This window comes from Convolutriloba macropyga, chromosome 14 (genome assembly GCF_964194025.1).
Source record: "Convolutriloba macropyga chromosome 14, txConMacr16.3, whole genome shotgun sequence".
In the NCBI taxonomy this organism is placed as follows: Eukaryota; Metazoa; Xenacoelomorpha; order Acoela; family Convolutidae; genus Convolutriloba; species Convolutriloba macropyga.
Window position 1 is genome coordinate 43,407,691 of NC_134481.1, and position 6,541 is coordinate 43,414,231.

A 6,541-nucleotide genomic window follows, 5' to 3' on the forward strand; every position below is an offset into this window, starting at 1 on the left:
GAATGGAGTTTCCCGGATAATTACAAGTCTCATTGGTTTTTTACGGTAGAATAAATGAGCCTATATTCTGTTTTGAAATGGTATTTGATTGTTTTCTTTACTTTGAAAACTATTGTTTTAAAAAGATAAAAAAAATCAATTCAACGCATTTTTGTAGTTTTTTTTGTCTATTTGTTACCTAGTCTCGTTAATTATAGGTCATATAGGACAAAATTGTTGTCATGACAAGTTGCAAGTGTACAAAATCTAATGTTTTTCCAGAATTCGCTTCTTGTGCGACACGGGTTTTTGGCAGAAAAGTAAACTATTTTTTGATTTTTTTCCGTATTTGACGTTTTTTGTAGATGTAAGACACATTCTGGAAAGTAACTTCTCAAGCAATTCCTTGGGACAATTAAATGCTTCCTTTGTTTTCTCTATTTGTTGTTCTTTTGCAACCGCATGAAAAAAATGAAGAGTGACAGGTCTTAATTCCTTCTTATAGAGGCATTATAGGCATAGGTAATTTTAAAATATTTGGATGCTTTCAGTTGACATCTAATGGTTTTCATTAGTTTTGAAATTAACTGTATTCAAAAAAATGGAAGCGAATTATTTTAATTTTGCTGATTTTGTTCTTTTGTCTAATTGTTACCAGGCCTTATTATGGACTGGTCCCATGTCTTTTCAAATAAGTACAAGTTACTTTGTTTAGTTGCAGTTGTATCTGACGCTATCATGACTTGGTAATTAAGTACTTTTGAAAATGGACATAATTTCTTGGATGTAATTAATGGTTGTTGTTGTTGTTTGATTTTGTATTTCGTCTAACCTCGCTTTCTTAATAATGGAAGAACGCATCAATCTAATGCGGCGTTTTTTGCTCCACCGGATTATCTGCGTTGCAGGCGATCTTATTGTCCTTTATGTGCAAACGCAGATTACCGAGCCTCCTTTTTTGGTTGAAAATTAAGCCAAAAAATGTAGATGAGCTCTTTAATGAGCCAAACGCACATTAATGAGCCTCATTATCTGTTTTAAATCTAAATTCAGTTCATTCTCTAACGGCGTCCTTCATCAGTCATAGGCATTGCGTTGACTACATTTTCATAGAAGCAAAAAGAGGTTGAGTTTTCATTCATTATAAGTAAATTCGACTATACTACATATTCTTGGACCACTATTCGGTCACTTCCTTCATTATAGAGAAAATAATTTTTTTGGTTTTTAATTTTTACATGATTTAGCGGGCAGATTAAATCTCATTTTATTTATATTAATTAAGCAATCTATTTACGTCGTTAACAAATGTTCATTTCTCCGAGCAGACACAAATCGAATCTTTTCCCTAAAGGCATCCCACTAGTCATATAATCAGTTTTCATTAGTCAGTTCAGTGCCGTCCATGGGAGTCGATCATATATTTACATTTTCCATATTTGCAAAGGCCCCACATGCATTCGTAGTTTTCAGTGCAAGTTTTGACCTCACCACGCTCAACGAAGTCTCCATATCTTCTTGACTCAAAAGTATCCTGAAATCTTTCATTGGCGAAGATTTCGTTTCGTCTGTTGTAGCCGAATTCGGCTGTGGCACATGCAACCAGCAGGACCAAAAGAGCAAATTTTTGAAGCATTTTGACAGGTTTTTGTTGATCCTGAAACACAAAGAAGGTCAAAGAGAGTTGAATTTTGTTTTCCAGCACGGATAGACCTTCTTAATACGCAGTGAATCGAAACTTGATATACCTTGATTAGACATGCTTGATCTTGACATCTCTTGCAAACTAAAAAAATATCTCGCCATGAAATTGAAACAACATTATTTCATGATAAATCTTGGTAAGATCTTAGTACCATCGCTTAGTATGTTTCTTAATAAAAGGTATCAAGTTTTGGTTCTCTGGTTAAGGATAATGTAGGATGTGACACAAATAATTGCGTATTTCCTAGTTTCATACTTGTACGACTTCAAAAAATCATTTATGGTCCTCGCATAAAATCAATGAAATCAAATATGACCCTAGTTTGACCACCAGAAAAATAAATATTATTCGTTCTCCAAAATTTTCTTATCTCATATTCTGGTAATAAGGAATTACTTATGAGATTCTGCATCAAATTTGTGTGAGACGATGAAGGTACGGAGTCGATGCCATTTGGTGACTGCAAAGTTGGGATTTCGATATGTGCCCTGGTCAAATTTATATGTTTTTTTAGTTTCTTTTTTAGACACAAAAATATCCATTCTTGTCGAAATTTGGAAAAAAATCACAGAAAACCTAGGTGTTACTTTTTCCACAGAACAATCATAGATGAGTGCCAAATAACGCTTAACCAAACAAATAAAATTAAAAATTTTTATATCTAACTTAAAATTGACTGTTTTTGATAAACTAAGACATCAGTGATAAACACCCACCTTTTGATTGATATTTATAAAACCCGGAAAAAATCAAGGTTATAGGGGAAAAATCAAATTGTGTTTGTGATTATGCCTGCTGAGATTGTACAAATATCAGACGCAAGAGGGTAGCTGAGAAGTTTAATCAAAATCGTCTCAGTATACAAAATGGGATTAGGTTAGACTTAAATTGCAATCAAGTTTGTCTGAAATTCGTATCTTGATACATTTTTTAGCATTATTAATAAAAGAGATACAAGACTAAGTGAGCGTCAAACAATGTTTTTGTTTCTTTTTCTAAGAAAACAAATACTCTTTGCATCTGAAAATGATTTGATTGTTGTTTTCTATTGCATTATTTTGTATATTAAAAATTATTACGATTTCTAAATTTTTGTACCTTCACACTTTCAAATTTACACTTCACGTTTGTGTTTGGCAAATCTTTTGTCGGCAACATTTGGAAGCCTAAAGCTAAACGTAATATTCTCTTTCCCAGTGGTAAACAACTGACCTCGCCTACTAAAGTACCCGCAAATTTTTTTTTACTAGTCGGCTTTATTTACAAAGTTTGAAGTCGTCTTTTTTAACACCACCGTGTTAGATAACGTCGGGATTGTCAACTTTCTGAGAACTGGCTTTGATACTCAAATACTTAGAATGCGAAACTTAGAGAAAAGGAAAGATAAATTCAACTACAGTAATGATTGTTCTATGATAAACGAAAAAATTGAGATTACAAAAGGTTTAAAATTAAGCTCTTTAATATTTACCTTTTCTGGGCAAGATAAAAAGAGAAAAAAGTCACAAAACTGAGAATATTTGATTTCAGAACTGTTGATTTAAGAATAAGAAAAAAACTTTTGCTTTGCAATTTTAAACACCAATCACGTGACCATACTGTAGACTAACTTTTCAGAGGCGGTGCTGTTAGTCAATGATATAATTTGTTCTCTTCACAAAAACAATGAAAGAATTAGAGAACTTAATTCCAAAACTTTAGCTTGATGGACACCATATAAATTGACTACATTCATTAAGCTAATAAAAAATAACTGAGCTAATAACCAATGATTTTTCTGACTAAAAAGTTTTTATTTATACATAATACTTTAAGACTTCAAAGCAGTATATAGTTTGTTTTTATAGTCAACAGTACTTCATATCTTTGGCCATAAAACTTCAACGTTATCGGCGGTAAGCTCAAAAATGATCTTTACAGCTGCTTGGTCAAGACAAAGAGTTTACGGTTTGATTTCGTCGGGGAGGTTCTTATTGAACAATTTGGCTCCACCTTTAAATTTTCAGATATTTATTGAACTTAATTTTCCGATAAGAATATGAGCTCGCAAATATGACTTGAGCTCTCTATGATAACAAAATAGATGCAATTTGTCAATACCGACCAATTCTCAGGAATAGAAGTATAACTTTTTCCTTCTTTCATTTGAAATCTGACAACTCTTTCTCATATATATTTTTCCGTAACAAGAACACGAGTTTTATTCTATACGGTTCTTACGTAATCACAATATCGATTTTTGTCCACATTTTTCTTATATTACGATATCTGGGCAAATCAAAATTTGCCATTTTTTCAGAAGTCTCTTGAAGTTTGGTCATATTATCATTTTTTCAATTTTCAGTCAAGAATCTTTAATTATCTGGAGAAGTGTTTCTGCTATGAAAAAATACGCAAACTCCCGTTAACAGAAAAAAAGCACTTTAAATATGGCACAAATAGCGAAAGAAAAAATTCATTTCAAAAGCACTTAAGAGAGAGTTATGCATTAGTGTCACATAGTTTTAGATTTATTGTGTAATATTTGGAAACTAATTCTGACAAGTGGCAATAATTTCAAAAAAGTGTAGTGTAAAATGGTTTGACTGCACTTAAAATAATGGGCGATACTGGATGAGTCGAATTAGCCGAAGCAAACGTTCAAGTGTTGTCAATGAGAAATGTCTCCAGTTCCGATATTGCCTTAAAAATAAAACAAACAGAAATGAGTTATCTTACAACTGTGCAAACCAAACAAAATGGGAAATCATTGGCAAGGAGTCACAGAAAATGACTTGTTTCGTTATATCTGTGGCAACAGCCATATAAAAAAATTATTTTTCACAAAAATGCTACCTTTTAGATGTTATCATGACAAACTCACACTCACAATATTGAAAGAGCCACGCGAAAGTAGTTGTTTTATGCTAATAATGGCTGATAAAAATCAGTGTGACTAATTTGTATTGTTATCAGGACATCGGGAAAAAAATTATAAGGATCAGGAAAGCAATAAAAAAAGGAAACTACTTTGCACTTAAGAATGTGTCGCGTTTTGTGAGAACTGATTGATAACGTTATGATACTAGGAAACATCTTTCGCGCAATTTTGATCTTAAATTCAAAAAGACCAGATTTTTGTATTTAACATTATCTTGATAAATGTTGTATTTAACATTATCTGATCACCCAGTTATCAGTTTTCCAACGGGCAACATCATGGAAAAAATTGTGGAATAAAGTAGAACAGACCGAAATAAGGGTATTGGCCAGACCGAACAGATCGAAATCAGAGTATTGGCCAAACCAAACAGATCGAAATATGGGTATTGGTCAGACCGAACAGACCGAAATTGCCATTGGCCAGACGGAAAGCGCTACCCAAATTTTTTCCAGACCATTGGGGGCGGTCGCACCGGACCCCCTGTCCGTGACCTAAAGTGGTCTGGCCAATACCTGTGTACTGAAGTGTGCTACACTCAGTAACACTATTTGATAATCTTAAGTGCTATTTTGAGAACTTACGTTATAGTGCGTGAAGCACAAACTTGATTTGGACAAAGTCCATTTTAACGTGTGAACAAATTACTAAGTAGTTTTGAATAAGCTACTATTTTAAGATCACTAAATAAAACTGAGAATACTATGACGTGATATTATCACGCCACACAGATAACACCAAGTTAACCTTGGTAACTCTGTCGACACTGTTATCTCTATCCAATAGGATACTAGAGAACCACGTGTCCGCAAGTATAAAAGGAGCTTGCACGCTCACCTAACAGCACTTTTTGGTCCCCGATAACTTCTGATTTAAAATCATACTCCCGTATTGCTCCCTTGCTCAATCTCAGCTTACTTGAGATATTTTTCTAACTTAGAATATTTTGTGACTTGTTCTTAGCTAAGAACTCTTTAAGTCATAAAATATTAACTTAGCACGAAATTGGAAATCAGGTAAGTTAAACTTAACTACTCTAAGTTATAATTTAATATCTCTTAAACTCTATCTAAGTTACAAGTTAACTTAGAATATTTCAACCTGTACTATCTAGTGCTATCTCAGTCTTAACAACTTTAATTATTCTATCCCTTCATGCTCGGTTCATAATTGATGCTGTTTAACATAACTTATTAATTCATATTTGCATTTAACTTTCTTTAATACTTAACTATATACCAAGAGTAGAACTAGGGGTTGAACTCTCAAGTTATACATGTGGTCCCGCGATTAACCCCGTCGTTTAAGTATCTAATGTACGGACCAGCAGTATAAATGGTGGTCCCAGAGAGGCCCAATTTCACTTGTTCAATTGTCAATTTCACTTGTCAATTTCACTTGTCAGTTTCACTTGTTCAATTAGTATAGAGAGGCAACTTCAATTTAACTTGTTCATTTAATAGAGAGAGGCAACTTAATTTAACTTGTTCATTTAATATAGAAAAGGCATTCTCAATTTAACTTGTTCATTTAAACTATCAGAGAAGCCTGCCTAAATTTAACTTGTTCACTTATTGTAGAAAAGCCATTAAATTAACTTGTGTAAGTTAACTAGTCAAAGGGCTTCTCACTAAAATCCCTTTTTGATTTTGATTTAAACTTTTCCTCTGTTCTTAATAATTCTAATACAATAACTTCAGTCCTTTAAACAATGGCCAGTCCTGGTGGTAGTACTCCTCCACATGCCGTTACTCCCCCACCTGAAACTCCCATAACACATCCAAATCTTTCACTTGTATCTTTTTCAGGCAATGATCCTAATCAGGATGCCACTTCTTTTTGGAACTCTGTAGAAAACAAAATACTCTTTTCACTAGGAACTAGGCCTACAGCACCCGCTGCACAAACTAGCTATGATAAAAGGCAACAATCCTTAT

At 33.3% G+C, this 6,541-nt stretch overlaps 1 long non-coding RNA gene across 1 annotated transcript; it reads right to left on the reverse strand.

The window, feature by feature from the left end:
* Positions 1-1,100: 1,100 nt before the first annotated feature.
* LOC142353354 (uncharacterized) lies at positions 1,101-3,289 on the reverse strand. The gene is made up of 2 exons (XR_012761048.1): positions 3,156-3,289; positions 1,101-1,636 (listed from the first exon to the last, which is right to left on the reverse strand). It is a non-coding gene; the product is annotated as an uncharacterized LOC142353354 (long non-coding RNA).
* Positions 3,290-6,541: the final 3,252 nt, after the last annotated feature.